The 19,131-nt window shown below is 38.4% G+C and overlaps 1 protein-coding gene and 1 long non-coding RNA gene across 2 annotated transcripts in view; both read left to right on the top strand.

The window, feature by feature from the left end:
- Positions 1 to 19,131, top strand: part of LOC140230365 (sodium/potassium/calcium exchanger 5-like) — a 68,969-nt gene that overhangs the window by 24,266 nt on the left and 25,572 nt on the right. The window lies entirely within an intron of this gene.
- Positions 8,433 to 11,659, top strand: LOC140230848 (uncharacterized). The gene is made up of 3 exons (XR_011901415.1): positions 8,433 to 8,774; positions 9,804 to 10,045; positions 10,757 to 11,659. It is a non-coding gene; the product is annotated as an uncharacterized lncRNA (long non-coding RNA).

Genomic DNA, 19,131 nt, shown 5'->3' on the forward strand with positions numbered 1-19,131 from the left:
TTTGATGACGTCATCACACTGAAAATTGTGATTAAAGGCAAGGTATCAAAACCAGCCGATTATAGGTTTTATGTCTACGGCACGTATTTTTCCCAAGTCGCCAGAAATGGCATAGCGACATCAGTCGTTACAAGGCCGCATTTCCGTCTAGCAATGCAATACATGTTCACGCGGCCCCGTTTGTTGAGTGGGCATTGACTTTTTCCCCCTGTAATATCTATACATTTTTTTTTTTGCCTAACCATTTCCGTGGATGTCCCGTGGCCGAGTGGTTAGAGAAACGGATTTGCATGCACGCTGAATAATTTCAAGGTGCCTATATCACATTCTTTTCTTTGTCGATCACGGATGACCGACATCTGATGACCCCAAGCGTATCACCTAACTCGTCCTTAGTGTGACGAGTTTCATATCTCGTTTTTTATTCTTCTTTCTTTCTGGACAATTTTGTGTCGTCAATATCTCAAGAATGACATTACGAAATAACATGACATTTTCAGTCAACATGTCTCATGACAAAATCTAGCCACAATAAGGTTTTCATGACAGTAACATATCTATGACGTCATCTAGGCGCCATTTTGTGATTTTCGGACCTTGTCACATGATCGATCATAACTTCATAACTAGATGTCATTTCTGTATCATTTTCGGTGGACATGAAGTTCAGGTCACGCTCTATCTTACTTCTTAACGCTAGTTACACAGGTCATCATTACGCGCGCGTAAGCGCGCGTCAAAATTTTAAAAGGCTCAAAACGACTTCCCAATGGGAAATCTCGAAGTTTCAGACAATTTTAAGCGTTTCAAACATTTTCGCGCGTGCGCGTCCGTCCGCGCAATTTCGCGCGCAGAGCCCGTAAGCAACATGAAAATGCAATTTTTTTAACTGATTTGGATTCCTGATACTTTGAGTAACAATATCCATTGATTTCCGATCGATTTCGACCTATAACAAAGGAATACACTGGCGTCAAAGTTGAAATTCCGCGTGCGCGTCTTTCTGCAAATATAGTGAAAAAACATGTCTTTGTTTATTTCGCCATAGCTCTTTAAATCGTCCGTTGACCCTATATTTCTATTGCATATTACAAAAGTATATGAATTGTAAATAACATTCCAAGTATCAATATTGCCAGGAAAACGCGATGACGTTATCATATCGTCATTTTAAATAAAAAAAGTGGAATTGATTTTGTTGAGGTACTGTTTCTGACATTCATTTGCTCGTATCTCTGTTGTTTAAGCTCAATATTATCCCAAATTCAGATATGTTGTACTTTGAACATTTGCCTCTCAAGTCCATGTAATGGTTTTGAAATATGATGACGTCATCAAACTAGAAATTGTGATTAAAGGTAAAGACTCAAAATCAGACAAGTTTACGTGTTATGTCTATGGGAGGTGATTTTTTTTTAAACCATGCATTGACTTGACAACGTTTAAGCACCTTTACCTCATCTGATATTGCTCCATTTCCTCTGAAACATACGTATGTTGTAGCTGAGACAATAAGCTTTAGTAATCATGCATTTTATGTTTTCAAATCTCCTCATCAGGTTGATAATTTTGTAGTTTAAAACTGAAAATGAGAATGCAATCTGTACAGAACGATTCCCAATTTTTCTTTGCAACTGTATATTGATCGAATCCACGCTGCCACGTGTGTGAGAAGTTGAATAGCGCCATCTCAGTCAGCACTGTCACGATAGTATTATCATATATCTAAGTTTCGCATAGGATCCTCAGGACAGCCATGTGGCGTAATCGCTTAGCGCGCTGGGTGTTCATAACGCCATACCGTAAGGCGAGAAGTTCGACTCCCGCAGAAGTTTTCTCGTTCTTTCTTTTTCTTTTTTTTTTTTTCGGCAGTTCAGCTTTACTCCGATGTCATTTATCGTATTATTTTATAAAGTATACGTAACCCGTGAACACGGCTGCTCTATTTCCCTTGTTTTGTATTGGAGTTTGGAGATTGGGTTTGCTTCATTAATTTTGTCACACTTAATGTTGTAAATTGCCCCTTGTTACAGTGTCCGCTTGCCACCTTTCGTTTGCTCTTTCCTTTTCTCTTCATTGGTTCTTGTTATATTGTAACAGGATAGGTAGGAACATGTACGTTTAGATAACTGGCAGGAATGGGAGCTGAATTGATTAACTCTAGTCCAGGTGTATGGCGTCTCGCTCATCTCTTTGAAATTCCAGGTTGTTATTGTTTGACCCAATAACAGAGTTGTAGACAGGTTTTATGTTGCTATAGAGGTATCTTGTGCCACATGAATGGAAGGCATCACTGTTTAGTAGTAGTAATGAACTTTTTCATGTTGTAAATGATATAAAGATATGAATTTCACATCCAATCTTCGGGACAGCCGTGTGGCTTTATAGTCGCTTAGCGCGCTGCATGGTCATTATGCACTACCTTAGGACGAGATGTTCGGGACCCGCAGGACGCTATTATTTTTTTTTTCTCTCTCTTTCTTTGTTTTTCTTTTGGCAGTTCAGGCTCATTCCGATGTCATTACCCCACGACATACAGTCACTCAAGTTCCCTTTTTTTTTGTCGGAGGCTGGAGGTTGGATTTGCTTCATTTATCATACGTAATGTTGTAAATTGCCCTTGGTATACAGTGCCCCGCTTGCCACCTTTCGTTTTCTCTTTCCTTTTCTCTACGTTTGTTTCTGTTACACTGCACAAGACAGGTCGGAAAATAATTTACATAACTCAACTGGAGCAGGAATGGCAACTGAATTAATTAACTCTAGGCCAGGTGTATGGCGTCTCGCTCGTCTCTTTGAAATTCCAGGTTGCTATTGTTTGACCCAATAACGGAATTGTAGACAGGTTTTATGTTGCTATAGAGGTATCTTGTGCCACATGAGTAGAAGGCATCACTGTTTAGTAGTAGTAATGAACTTTTTCATGTCCCTCCATGTCAATTATAGTGTGTTCAAAGGGGTTGTGTGTCTATCTGCCAAAGAAAAGGAAAACCTTATTTTCGCCATGGCTAATTCTCTATACGTAACCGTAGGTGATGAGTGTTGTTGGTATCTGAGCAGTGAATAACACAGCATCAGGCTAAAATCCCCCTTAGTTGGAAGAGGTTTTTTGCCGATCTGCCAAAGAAAAGGAAAAAACTTATTTTCGTCATGGCTGTTTCTCTATGCGTAGCCGTATAATGAGTGTTGTTGGCATCTGAGCAGTGAAGAACAGAGCATCAGGCTAAAATCCCCCTTGGTAATACGCGCTAAGCGTTCAATTTGATATATCTTTATTAATGTAGTCAATCACTGCTAATGGAGTTACAGAATTATGTTATAACACCTTTCACTGAAAGTTTATAAAGAAAAGTTTATGGTCAAGGCAAGCAATTGTACATGAATAATACCAATGATTTCAGAGGGAAATTATGGTATACCTAAATGTAAGGGTATCATTGCTTTGGAATTGCTGAGACAATATCTTGGCACGAGGTCTTCCACCTCTAATAACTGATCCCTTTGAAGATGTGTCGGTCACGGGTGATCGTCATGATTCATCTTTCACGTAGAAGCTTCCGTTCCACACTCTTAGTTCGAGAAGACTTACCATCATACTTCAAATTGTGATTAAAGGTAAAGACTCAAAATCAGACAAGCTGACGTGTTATGTCTATGGGAGGTGATTTTTTTTTTTTTAACCATGCATTGACTTGACAACGTTTAAGCACCTTTATTTCAGCTGATTTTGCTCCATTTCCTCTGAAACTTAAGTATGTGGTAGCTCAGACAATAAGCTGCAGTAATCATGCATTTTATTTTTTCAAATCTCATCAGGTTGATTTTGCAGCTAAAAACTGAAAATGAGAATGGAATGTGGACCAAACGATTCGTGAATCATCTTTCACATATAAGCTTACGTTCCTCATATTTTCTCGTCAAGACGTACATGGCCGAGAGGATAAAGGCGACGTCACAAGAGACGTGAGGTTGCACACGAACGGGTTCGAACCCCATAAGAGCACGAAACAAAATACTTACATCTTTTGCTTTTTTTCTTTTATGGAGTATTCACCTTCGTCCATGTAGAAATCACGTTTTCATGTAAACGTACACACACACACACACACACACACACACACACACAATATCCCTTTGTTTTGTGTTGGAGACCACATTGCTTTGACTGGCAACTTGGACTTGAAATTACAAATGTTAAAGTGAAGATGACTCTTAAAAGACCGCATGACCATGTTTGATTTTTTTTTTCAATATAAAGACCTATTGGTAAATATTCATTCACATATCCTTTCCAATCAACTTACTTGGACACGCCGACACCACACGAAATTTTCAATTGGTTGCATGACAGAAACAATTTCATCTGAATTATGTAGGACTGTATAAAGAATTGGACTTCACGAATATTTCTCAATATTACTTCAAGTCGCTACTTAACATTATTTTCGTTGTCGATCACTGAAAATGAGAATGGAATCTGGTCGAAACGATTCCCGATTTATCTTTGCAACTGTATATTGATCGAATCCACGCGGCCACTCGTGGGAAGTTGAATAGCGCTATCAGTCACTTGACGTATATCGCCAAAAAACTGAATATCAATGTAAATTTGTGTTGTGTATAGCATACATAGATAGATTTAAGTTTCGCACAGGATCTTCGGATCTTCCGTGTGGCAGAATCGCTTAGCACGCTGCGTGTTTATAATGCCCGACCGGAAGGAGAGAAGTTAATCGAGTCCCGCAGGACTTTTTCCTTTTATTTCTTTTTTCTTTTTTTTTTCAGCAGTTCAGCTTCACTCTGATGTCATGAACACAGCTACTCTATTTCCCTTGTTTTGTATTGGAGTTTGGAGGTTGGGTTTGCTTCATTAATTTTGTCACACGTAATGTTGTAAATTGCCCCTTGAAACAGTGCCCCGCTTGCCACCATTCGTTTTCTCTTTCCTTTTCTCTTCATTTGTTCTTGTTATATTGTAGCAGGATATTTAGGAACGTGTACGTTTACATAACTAACAGGAATGGGAACTGAATTAATTAACTCTAGTCCAGGTGTATGGCGTCTCGCTTATCTCTTTGGAATTCCAGGTTGTTATTGTTTGACCAAATAACGGAGTTAAAGACAGGCAGGGAAGGAAGTGACTTGATATTGCTTCATAATGAGGAATTTCGGGCAACACCTTTCCAAGCGCAGTGATTATGACGGGGTTCTCTGTCGTTTATTTTCGTCATGGCTGTTTCACTAGTTCAGCCATAGGTGACATATGTTGTTGGCATCTGGGAGAATAGAACAGATCTGTACCAAACTGGAATAGCCGTATAAGCAATGTGGTAAGCGTTCAATTTTTTGCATTATCTTTCTTCTTTAAAGTCAGTCACTACTGATCGAAATACACAATATAATATGACACGTTCTACTGGTAGTTTAGGAAAAGGGAGTTAATGCACGATGTAATGATAAATGTGCTACAATTGATTTTAGAGACGTGGTTGTGGTGTGGTACTGGTGATGGTAAGGGAACCATAGATTGCTTTTAAAGTAATGAGACAATCATTGGACCTTTGCATCAAGACCGTATTCCCATCTAGAATATAATGCATGTTCGTGCGGCGTTTTTTTTTTAAATCCTGACGTGGACATTTTCTTTTTCTTGTTTTTAATTCAAGAATGTTATATCTAAATTATTTTGTTTCTTTCCCCTAACATCTTTTTTGTTGGATATAAAGTTGGACGTTCCATGACCGAGTAGAAGAGCAGCGATTTAGTTACAGTTTCAATGCATCTTGTTTACCATCTTCTCTGACATTAAATTGATGGTTTTGATATTTGACATTGTCTGTCTATTTGCCTGTTTATGCTCATAAAACACTGCTATAACAACTAAAGGCCACCGCACACTACACGATCCGACTGGTCTTAATTAAGTCGTAAGCCAAGCTGGGTCTTAAGACCAGTCGTACGACCGGACACCGCACACTACACGACCCGACTGTAAAGCGCGCGCAGTGCGCACTGCGTGCGTTTGCATTTTGCTGCGTTGTGAATGGCTGAAAGCTCACGACTGGTCGTAGAGATTCAACATGTCAAATCTCTACGACTGGCGCTAAGACCCAGTCGTACGACCAGAAACTGGCAAGACTGTGACGTCACACTTCTAGTCTTAAGGTCTTAAAGGGGCATTCCGGACGATTTTCATAATTTCACATCATGTAGTACATAAATCGACAGCTCCATGTATAGATTCGTGGAATTTATTGTGGTCCTTGAGCAGAGAAACCCATAAATTGAAAATCTGAAACAAATTACACTGAACAGTGTTGATGACATCAGAGCCTCATATATTTCAGAAATGTAGCAGTGTAATTCCATTACAATACCGCTTGCTCAACAAGTTCACCTGTGAAAAATCTATGCATGCCTTCTTCTTTTGTTCTGCTTCCTTGAGCCCCAACTCACACATTTTTATGGTGAGGCTGCGATGTCATCATCCTTGTTCATTGCAATTCGTTATAGATTTTGAAAACATTCCCATTCCTCATCCCAATCACTATAAATTCTGAAACTCTGTACTCAGTATAACTATTTTATAGTTGTTCAAGTGTAAAAATCTGAAAATCATCCGGAGGTCCCCTTTAAGACCGGTGAATCGGGGCAAAATCGTGTAGTGTGCGGCGGGCTTTATACATTTGCTTCACTTGTCACACGCAATGATATGGATTGCAGTTGTGCATGCAATTTTCCTTTTGCCACCTCTCGTTTTTCTCTCCCCTTTTCCCTCACTTTGGTTTTGTTATACTGCAGATGGGAATGATTACAATGACATAACCCAACTTGAAGTAGGAATGAGAACTGAATAAATTAACTCTAGGCCAGGTGTATATAGCGTCTCGCTCATCTCTTTGAAATTTCAGGTTGTCATTGTTCGATCAACGGAGTTGAAGACAGGCTTTATGTTGCTATAGAGGTATCTAGCTCCACATGAATGGAATGCATACGCTGTTTAGTATCAGTAATGAACTTTTTCATGTCCATCCCTGCCAATAAAAGTGTGTTTGACGGAGTTCTGTGTCATTCTGCCTATGAGAAAGCAAAGTTTTATTTTCGCCATGACTGTTTCTCTATGCGTCGCCGTGGGTGATGGGTGTTGTTGGCATCTGGGCAGTAAAGAACCGAGTATCATGCTATAATACCCCCCCCCCCCCGTTAGGTTCTAAGCGTTCAATACGGTGATATATCTCTCTTCTTTATTATGTCAATCGCTGCTGATGGTATTACAGAATTATGTTATGACACGTTTCACTCAAAGCTTAAAAAACAAAGTTTATGCACGATACAAGTAATGGTGCATGAGTCCTATATGCCATTGATTTTAGATGAGAAATTATGATATGCCTATAGTAGGGGTGCCATTGATTAGGAATTAATGACACGATTAAGCACTCCTTCCACTTCTAACTGTCCCATTTGAATGTGTGTCGATCACCACTGAGATCGTCATAAATTATCATTATTGTCATTTTCTTTTGCCCTTTTCTCTTTAATTGAGGTATCACTTTCGTCCAGGATAAATCACATTCTCATGTTAACAGACTCACTTGCTCTATATCCCTTGTTTTGTATCGGAGGCTTCATTGGTTTTACTGCTGGTAAATCTCACAGGCTTGTATATAGCTGTAAGAGCTCTCTGAACTGATCATTATGATAGCAAGATTAGAGGGAGTCATATTGGTAATGTAAATAATGGTCAAAGGTCATGTTTTAAAAGGCCACTGTTAAAGCCAGAATGGTTATAAACACTTAAAGGTATACTATTTTAAAATGTAAACAAAGGCTAATTACACGTATTGTGTACGTCTGAGTTCGAATCCGTCATTGGATTTTCAAAAATATGATTCATTTTCACGAAAAAATGCCAAAACCCAAGTCTATCGGGAACGCCCCTAAAAAAATCCGGCTCAGCGGCGGGTGATTGACAGATGTGTGTATACGTCACAACCAGAATATACGAGCCAGCTTGCCTTCGAAGGAGCTCGCATATCTGCCTTGCACTGCGTGTTAAAAAAATACGTGTGAGCGATGATTTTGCCCTCTTTTGAAAGCACGATTATGAAGTATTGAAATTGTAAACTGAGGGGAAAAGCCCATGTTTAAGGAATTTGAACATTACTCTACATACACATACGGTGTAATTTGATTTGGGCCCATATTTTACCCAGTTTATCTTATTTATAGTCAACGTTATTTTATTCTTCCCGAACCTGTTAGTGCGAAAATGTGTTGCATACGTAGACGTCAATACAGGCGTTTTATTTCTCCGCTCTAATACTCGGGCACTTGCTAACACGAGCATTGTCTTGCGTACACAATAGTTTGATCAATATACGACTGACTAGCGCGACTGGCGTTGTTGGATTCGCTAACGTGTTACAGTGAAGTGTTAGCGTCTGCGTTCGGACTGAATTTGTAGCTCTGAAAATTTGAGAAAACGCTGCTTCTTGACAATGGATCTGGGGCTTGAGTCGGATTTGGTGGTCTGAACCCGAATCTGAGATGGAGGAATCAGATGACGACAGTGGAGACGAGCCAGCGGCCCTAGATCTATTTGTTTGAGCCGCTTGCAGAGGTGGAGGCCCATGTCAGGCTGAGGCCGAGTCGGTGGACGCTCCTCCGGGCGGGCTCGGGGAAGATGCTGAAGCTCGTGCCGCTGATCTTGACGGCGACGCACCTGCGCCTGCTGCTGCAGGAGCAGTACAGTGAGACTGGGAAATAAACTGGTAAATTAAAGTTAACTTGTACTTCTCATTACCAGTCATAGTTTCAAATGTATTATGCTCATTTGTTGATCCATAGTCTAACGTTTGTTACATATACTTTGAAAGTTTGAAATTATGTTTTGAAAAAGGACAACATAGGGCCTAACATCAGTTACCGAAGTCTTATTTTGTACATTATACTTTATAGTATAAAGTGAGATATTATTCAGAACAAAAGTGAAAGAAGCTTCGGAAGTGGGCTGCTGGTGACACAAAGAAGAACAGTTGCCTAGGCCTATTACTACATAGTAGAGGTCTACCAGGTACATTTACTTGTGATAGACCTACGGCTACGCTATAGCCATAGCTGTAATTTCTTCCTAAGTAACTTTTATGATTATCTTCTCGTAAAAGTATGAAGTAGAGTCTCCAAATCACTAGATCATGTATAAATATTGCCACTACAGCAGAAAATACACAGCATTGGAGTGACAAAGCTCTATATTTTATGATAGTGCCAATAACTGCTACTGTACTGCATAGAGATTATGGCAATCATTCACTTTAGTGGGATATACATTGTATTTGGTTGCTATATTTAGCCTTAGCTCTTGGGTAAACTTGAAGGGAATAAACCCTCAACTGAAATAAGCCAGGCAACCAAAAAATATACATTCCACTAAAGTGGATGATTACCACAAACTTAGTACAGTACATGTGCATATAGCAGGTGAGCATTGCCATGGGGTGGCAAGCCAACGTTCACAAACAATGGGGTGTTTTTATGGGAGACGTCTCTGGTATATGTATAGTGATAGACTCATTTTGTAGATATTTTGCGTGTATAACACAACATCTTGCGGAGGTCATCTCAACTTCTAGATGGCAGCCCAGCAATTTTGGATGTGAATAGTACATGTATGCTGCATGCTCGCATGGCTATTTCATGTATTAATGTGTGCAGACAATTCACTGTTGCAGAAGTAACTACATATAAACAACCTCTTTTAGCATCACTTTATATTCATGCTTTCTATTTTGATAATACAGGTGTTCATGCAGTTGTGGGTGTATCCCAATGCAGTCAGTGAGGGAGTCCATATGCTGCAAAGAATTCCTGTACTGGTGAGGAAGATGAATGACTACACTGACGGTGAGGAGGACCTGAATTGCATCACGGAGCACCCAGGATACCAGCCAGTATGTCTAGACAAGTGGGTACTGGAGACAGCGTATTTTCAGTATGTACAGCAGTATGAGGGTCACCACCGGAAGGATGTAACTGAGAATGAGTGAGTACCTATACTAGTGCAAATGTGCTACTACATGCACGCCATTGAACTTTAGAAGTTTATCAAATTTGTGAGAATGGTTTACACTATAACAAAGTTATGTATCATCAGTAAAATAAAAAATGTTATTGACATGTCCCCAAATTGGAAGTAGTTCGAAACAACAATGAACACTTTTAGTTACATTTTTCATAGCAAATAACTGCAGATAAGTAAGAGTATAATTCATAAACCATGTTATAAGGTTGTACAGTGGAACTTCATTTAGTTGGAAAAAAAATAACAAAGTGCTAATACAATGTGTTACATGTTTTGTATCTAAACATTTTGCAGGTCCCAGCTCTTTATATGAAAATTTGTGTTTTTGTACCATAGTATAACAAAGTAATTTTCATGGTTCCATGGTCCTCCTTAGGACCTGTTCATTTTTATTATTATTATTATTGTTTTTTTTTCTTGTTTTTTTTTTGGGGGGGGGATCTTCTCTGTCTAGCTATGTTATAGCCTCAGGCCTTTTCGGTAATTACATGTACAATGCTATGACATCAAATCCTGTGATGTTTAAAGAGAATAATGTATTCATGAACAAATCAAAAGGGGGGAAAAACAATTTTATGCCTATGCATTCAAGTATTGACATAATATGCAAGTGTATTAACATGCTTGCTAACCCCCTTGTCTTTCTTGTATTTCCTCTTTTTTTTTTTGCAGGCGATCAAGGCACATTGCATACAGCCAGCTGGCTCAGTGGTGTTGGGGTTTTCTGGGCAGGAGGGTTCGTGTTCGCCTTCCTTCATGTGCCGTCACAACCATCCCCTACTCTTATCCATCCGAGGTGTACAGGGGATTCGAGGACATATAAAATTTGTTTCTTGGATCTTCAAGTGTGACATTTGAGGGACTGGAATTGGGATTATTTTTCTTGTATGTTGCACTGTATTACCCATGGCTACACCTCTGAGTAGAATCCAGAAGTCAAGTTCAGAAACCATTTCTACAAGACTCTGGATGCTTGTCATGTATTCTGTTTTACTTAGTATCTTACTATCTATCTTTAGAACAAACTATTGAGTTTGAGAGTATTGCAGTGATACAAATTTTAATGTGTTCAAATATAGTGCCACATTTGTTTCTTTTCTTGTAGCTTTGATTTACATCTCCTGCATGTGGTTATTGTACATAGTATTTATCTTGTCCTAATCTGTTGTAATCATAATTCAATACTAGTATGTTTATGCTACTCAAGCAGAGCATATACCGGTAGACTGAACGTGCATAAATTGTAAATAGAGAAGGGAAATGCCTAATGAGAGTGATAGGTCATGAAGCTGTAAATCATATTTTTGCCACTAATGTAGCTTGTTTCTATTCATATCCATTTCCTATTTTCCTATGACATTTTGAAGTGGGGAAATGACAAGTTTTGTGTTCTCATGAAATGCTAGTACATTGTACTTTTTTCCCCCGTGTCGGTATGTTCCCTGCTCTTTCAAAATGAGGTGAAAGTTGCTGACCATGAAAATGTAGATTTGTGGAGCATTATTTATAGTTATGTAATGGCTTTCTCACATGTTACACATTTAGATATGATCAAACAATAAATGTAAGTGATGCAATGCAGTGACAAGTATTCTTGAGTGACAAATCTTTTTTTTTTTTTTTGGTTTTACATAGCAACCCATCTCCTTCCCTTGAAATGTTTCTTGCCCTGATTCATTTGACACCCACATGTTTCTGTGGTGCCGAGTACAGATGCAAATAGTACGGAGAGATTTCAAAGTGATTCTAAACATGAGGTGTAATATCATTTACAGAATCCTTTTACAATCTTTCTCAGCTCTCTGTATCTGTACTCTAAGCAACAAAAACATGCGGTTGTCAGATGTAACGGACTCCAATTTTATAAATTAGACCCCATAATTATGAAAATACCCAAATAGCGATTTTCTTGCTAATTCAGAACACACACACACATACACACAACACACACACACACCCTCACACACACATATACACAAACAACTTGTGTAGAATTTGGCTAAAATTATCAAGAGAACACCTTCCATGTAATGCTGTGTAGTACTTCTACATTTATTCATCTCACAATGGATGAAGTAAGCTTGAATTCTTCTATGAGATGATTCATATCAACATTCAACCAACATACATGTAGAAATGTTTTATGATACTGGATACAAATACCGTTTTAGTGAGGAACATTTAACCAAATGTTCAAATATGAGTTTTTGAATGGCTAAAATATCAACAGAAATTAGAGCAAACTTTTTACATTTATTTTTCTACCCAGGTATTATAATGAGATAGTTCATAAAACAAGGTACAATTCTAATTTTCATAGTCCCTCAATACTTGTTATAACAGGGTTCCACTGTACGAGCTGAATCGTACTTCAAAATCTAAAACATGGATGAAACTAAAAAGCTCTCTCTTACAGTTGCTGATTCAACGAGTGTTGTGTATTTTGTATTGTATTGTATTGTAATTGTATCTTGAACAATACTTGGTTATCTTGAGAAATGTGTATTTTCAGGCATACCACATCCATGACCTTTGACCTACCTAAGTTATCTCACCTTTACACACAAGTACACTTCAATATGATCCATCTATGCAAGAATGCATGAATTTTACCAAACAATAAATGTGTTATCTTCACAACAATTTGCTGACAGGCAATACAGGCCATACCATCAGGCATACAAAAAGTGGTGATGCATGTACTTACTAACAATACTTAACAACCAGACTGTCAAAATACTTCTGTGACACCTACGTTGTATTTTTCTTCTTTCAAGAATGCTTGGTGCAATAAAACATCCCATGGGTCTTTCTGGAGACCCTTTATGGGGTAACTTTATTGAAGGTACAGTTAAACTCGCCTAAGTCGACATCGCATATGTCGAATAATCGCGCAAGTCGATAATTTTAAAAAGTCCCGATTTTTCCCCATTGACTTACGTGTATTAATTCACTCATAAGTCGAATTTTTTAAGTCGAATACTCGCTTAAGTCGATGAAATTCCAAGAACACTTTCACGGAAAAACCATTGAATTCACTGTGCCTAAGTCGAATAAGATTTTATTGTGTAATAAATCACTGTCAAAATCACGAGACGCCAGTTTTTGTTTACATACAGTATATACCAAAAGAAACTGCGTAAATAAACATTAACGTTTCATTAACGCAAGCGGTTTCACCTGAATCGTTAGTAACGCAAACTAACGATCGGGAAAATTAACGTTTGTAGCAACGATGAGTAACGATCCCTAGCGCAAATTAACGATGTTTCGTTAACATTAACGATATATAGGTAACGCAAGAACTCACGCGAGATTTTGGTTTTCTAACGAGACCTGGTGAAAGGACGACGTAGCCCCTGCCGAGTGTAGCGATCTATGCCTTATATTTAGCGGAGTCTTTTCGCGAATCGAATCACGATTTCGCGAATGGTTAATTTGCGACCGGGGTCACCAAAAACGCACGCCGGGCCACCAAAAAAGCCAAATGTTTGCCTTCAGTTTTGGAAATGAAGCGGTAACAATCGGTTCCATAAGATGCTGAATAAATGTCAGATGTTTGCTCTTTTAATTTTGGAAATGAATAACGGTAATATTCGATTCCGTATAATACTAAAATAAATGTCGGATGTTTGCTTATACGTTTGGAATGTCAGAGATTTGATTTTGCGTTCGGAAATGAATAAGGATTTTTAAAAAAGTATCCGGAAGATGCTGAAATAAATGTCGAATGTTTGCTTTGACGTTCGGATATGAAAAATAATGATATTCAACTCCATACAATGATAAAATAAATGCCGGATGTTTACGTTTACGTTCGAAAGTAAATAACAATTACATTCAGCTCCGGAAGATGCTAAAGTAAATGTCGAATTATCCCTTTGACGTTCGGAAATGAATAACAATAATAATCAACTTCGTACGATGATGAAATAAATGTCGGATGTTTACTTTTACGTTCGAAAGTAAATAACATTAACATTCAGCTCCGGAAGATGCTAAAGTAAATGTCGAATTATCCCTTTGACGTTCGGAAATGAATAACAATAATAATCAACTTCGTACGACGATGAGATAAAATTAATGTCGGGTGTTTGCTTTTACTTTCGAAAGTAAATAGCAATAAAATTCAGCTCCAGAAGATGGTAGAATAAATGTCAGATGATTGTTTTTACGTTCGGAAGTGAATAGCAGTAATATTCTTCTCCATACGATGCTAAATAACTGTCGGATGTTTGCTTTTAAATTTCGAAATGAATAACAGTAACATTTAGCTGCGTTTGATGGTAAAGTTAATGTTTGATATTTGCTTTAACGTTCGGAAATGAATAACAATAGTATTCAACTCCGTCCGATGATAAAATGAATGTCTTATGTTTGCTTTTATGTTCGAAAGTAAATAGCAATAACATTCAGCTCCGGAAGATGCTAAAATAAATGTTGAATGTTTGCTTTGGCGTTCGGAAATGAATAACTATAGTATTCAACTCAGTACGATGATGAAATAATTGCCGAAAGTTCGCTTTTACGTTCGAAAGTAAATAGCATGTAACATTCGACTCCTGAAGATGCCAAAATAAATGTCAGATTATTCATTTCACTTTCGGAAGTGGACAGCAGTAACATTCGGCTCCTTACGATCATAAAATAAATGTCGGGTGTTTGCTTTTGAATTTGGAGATCGAATAACGGTAATATTCTGCTCCGTACGATGCTAAAATAAGTAACAGACTGTTTCTTTTACATTTGGAAATGATTAACAGTATCAATCGGCTCATTTAGATGATGAAATAAAAAGCGGATGTTTGCTTTCACGTTCGGAAATGAATAAGGATGATATTCAGCTCCGTAAGATCCTAGAATGAATGTCGGTTGCTTGTTTTTACATTTGAAAATGATTAACGGCAACATTCGGCTCCGGAAGGTGTTAAAATACTTGTAAATGGTGGATGATTGCTTTTACAATCAGAAATAAATAACGGTAACTTTCGGACCGAACGTAGGACCGATTTAGTTTTTTGTTTTGTTTTGTTTTGTTTTTTTTGTTCGGGCCACCAAGAAATAAAAATCAATCATTTTGGGGCCACCAAAATAAAAGTTATAGTGTGGAGCCCTGGCCTGCATCAATGTGGATAAAGTGTCTTGCTGAAGGGCAAATATCGGGCACACCGCTCCAGCTCTCGGCTCCAGAGTAGACAACATACATGTACATTATACATATGTACGTGTGGTGTAACTTTAAGTCGATTTTTTCGACTTACGTACAAGTCGAAACTCGCCTAAGTCGATGTGTTTTGCTCAGTCCCGAGAAGATCGACTTATGCGAGTTTAACTGTACATTGTATTTAACACCCCCCTCCCCTCATAAAAGAAAAATACAACAAAAATACAACAAATAATAAATTGATAAGTAAATAAATACAATGAAATAAATAAAAACATATTTTGACATACATGTAAGTCCTCCATCATAAATGTACACAATGCTTATTTGTTTTACAAAATATACTGCAAAATTCAAGTATCCAATCAACTCTTTCCTTGGTTCTAAAACTTGATGTACTGATGGCTTTTGGTTTTAGTGACATATTTTTACTTCCAATAATGACAAATTTCATGAGGATGTCTCACCCAGTTACTGGCACATAGAAAAACTTGCACAAAAAAAAAAAATTAAAGCAGGCTAAAAGTCATTGACCTGTGTGACCTTTGACTCCATCCAAATCCCACTGTCCCTAAGAACTATGTACATGTACCAAAAAGGTTTGGACAAAACCGAGCATGGTGGAGACAAGTTATGACAGACAAGTAGATGATAGAAACCATTTCAATCCCTCAGTCTCTTATCCTTCAGTGGGCTGACAAAAATGGAAAAAAAAAATTGTACGGTGCACCCCATCCCCTACCCATCAATAAATCCTATCTAAGCCACTTTGTCCTTTTATTTATTCTAAAGGTTGTTCCTATGATAAATTACCACTGGACAGCATTTTTTTTTCTTTGTAGCCTTGTGTCCTAAGAACTCTTATCCACTCGACCTCACTTCATTCATGGGCTGAACTGAGTTGGGTCTGATGCTGTTGAATGACATCTTCTTTTGATGGGTAAGTGTGTTCACTGGACAGTGGAGGTGGTGATGGCTGTCTTGCATGTGGAGATGCCTCACTGTCATACTCTGAAACTTCAGTCAGGAGTTCCTCAGCATATGCTATAGAAGAGAAAAAAAAGGGGGAAGATATAAAACAAATTAACACACAGATGTTTTTCTTTACATTAAAATGTATATCTTTTATTTTGAATGATACATTTCTCCCTATTTCTGCATTTCTTTATTTTATTTATTTATTTTTTTTTTTGTAGCGGGGAAGCACTGTTATAACTACCATTACCAAGTGATATACTGTATAATTTTTCTATGTACAAAGTAGGCTTACTACGACAAACCTAGACAGCATCCTATTTTGCTTATCAAAGCTTTAACTTACAGTAGGTGGGAGGTTCTTTGATGGGCTTTCGCAGTCGCTGATCCAGGCTTGTATTTGGGCTTGATGATGATGAAATGACGCTCTCCTTCACCTGTGGTGGCTTGTTGCCGGTCACTGTTAGGGTTGTGATGCAATGCTGCAAGGTGAAGCCTGCAACAGTAATATTAAGAACTTGGTGATGAAATTTAGCCATTGGACACAAGGTTATATGTAGAAAAAATGATGTTCAGTAGTAACATAACATTGGAACAACCATTCAAATAAAAGGACAAAATGGCATAGCTAAGTATATTAATGGATGGGGAGGGGCACTTGGATTTTACCTTGTGAATTTAGGTATTCTACATCTCATTCTCAAGGCCATTGTCATTGTAGGAAGGAACAATGTGTCACTAGAAATTGTAAAGTGCATTAAAACACTGTCTTTGAAATAAGGAAAGACTTGTTTAGACACCTGAAGACTCAAATATTTGTTGTAAAACAAAGATTGGGAAGTCAAGTCAGTACATTTCTTTCCTTTCTTTTTTGTGGTGGTGGTGGGGGTGCTGGAAGGGCAGGGGAAGGGTAAGAGCACAGATTAACTATTAAAATACAAACAAAAATATACTTGCCTGCAAAGCATGCCATGGTATCTGTATACATGACTTCATCTTGGGTGCAAACTGATCAATCACACTGTGAAATGATTCCAGAGAGGAAGTTTGTTGCCCACATGACATCTTCTTGATATCTTTGAGAAGAGTTGTGCTGCAAATGATGTCATCCAACTTTTCAGCGACTTTCGTATCTGGATATCAAGAACAAAACATGAATTGGAGAGGCAAATCAAAGAGAAAATGGTTGTTGGTACTACCTCCAGCAAATGAATTCTTGGGGCTCTAAGGTATGAAATCAATTTTGGGAATTCATCAACTGTAGGTTTCCTTTGAATTGCATTCACACTTCAGTGCACGAGTATCACACAAAATGTCTGATATCCCTTTTACTGTAGTCCAGCTTTAGCCCATTTTTGAAGCGGGATTTACTTAGTAACCTAGCTTTGTAACCGCAAATGCAAAATTTATTAGTGCTACACTTTCCTACTGGTTTCAGTTCAGTTTTGTGCGGTATTAGAGGCATATGGTAAACACTGTGACTATTGCAACTGTCCTAAAAATCTTGAAATGTTTATGACCACTTTTGGTTCATTAGTTTTGGAAAAAGTTACGGTACCCATACAAACACACACCGCATACGTAAACATACAAAGCAGAACATGCAAAATCCCTCTTTTTCTTTGTTTTTTTTTTTTTTTTTTTGTCTATTCTTTCACCCCTGCATGTGTCACTGAATTTAGACCAAGCGAAATATCAAGATACATTTTATGCTGATGCCTGAAGCGGAACTGCTTCATTGAATTCCTTCAATGAAGCAGATTCCCAGTACAAATGTGTACACGTGGGATATTAGTAGGCCTAACTGTTACATGTATTAGCACTATAGTAGGTCTATGAAAGTACGGTTGCATGCAAAATTATTCCACACCCTCGCATTTTGGACATTCTGGCAAATATAGTAACATTACAAGTAACTGCAGACATCTCTACTAAACCATTCAAGTGGTGAACAGATTATTACAATTGAATACCAGAGCAAAATTCAAGCTTTGATTCATAGTACATTCAAATTGCAACCTTCACATAAAAAGCAGGATTCAACGTGAGAGGGGAAGATAGCAGGCCCTGAGCCGACTACTGTACGAGGCTCAGTTGGCTGAGGCTAGTAGCACGGAGGAGCGCAAGCGAATGCAAGAGCTCTGCGCGCGGGGCCGCGCCGGCAGTCGCGTCCGTCCTCGCCTTCATGCATCCCCAGTCAAGTCTGCTCATAGTCATACGGTAAGGATAGCCGCACCGACCTGAACGCGAAGCGTTCGGGTTGTATGGTTCGGCTATCCAATAACACCGCTGGAGTTCTTGACAAAGCTGACATAACTAAATGAAGAGTCATTTTCACAAATGAATAGTTGAGCTAAGTAATAGCGAATACATTTGTATACAGTACAATCACAATCGTACCGGTAGTAAATCACTCAGCCTCCGCGATCAGTGACATAAGAGACACGTACAGGTACTAGTGGTAATTCCGGTATCGACACTGCACGGGCACGGCCTGGCCTGGCTAACTTACCCTCATTGGTATTCGTTCTCGCTTTACACAGCTGCTCTCCTGGGTGTTTTTTTCCTCAGATAATCTAGGTCCAGCTCCAAGCTGGATGCTTGGTACCGCAGATGACTTCAGCATTCGCTTTTTTTTTTTTTAAATTCCAAACTGGTGGGAATGCTTCCCACTTAATTTCGACGAAATCGTCTTCCATGAAAGTCATCAAATGGGCACGCAAATCACACTGCTCTCAGATCGATGGCACACTCCACTTTGCTCTATCAATTGAACTTTTGCAGTCCACATTCGGCGAACGTTTTCGTCATTTGGGAATTGATGCAAACTAACACCATTTTTTGTGGTGTTGCTGCATCCTGCAACAACACATCGCTGTGGCATTTTCGCTAAATATCCGAAAACAAC

Source organism: Diadema setosum, chromosome 7 (genome assembly GCF_964275005.1).
Source record: "Diadema setosum chromosome 7, eeDiaSeto1, whole genome shotgun sequence".
Classification (NCBI taxonomy): Eukaryota; Metazoa; Echinodermata; class Echinoidea; order Diadematoida; family Diadematidae; genus Diadema; species Diadema setosum.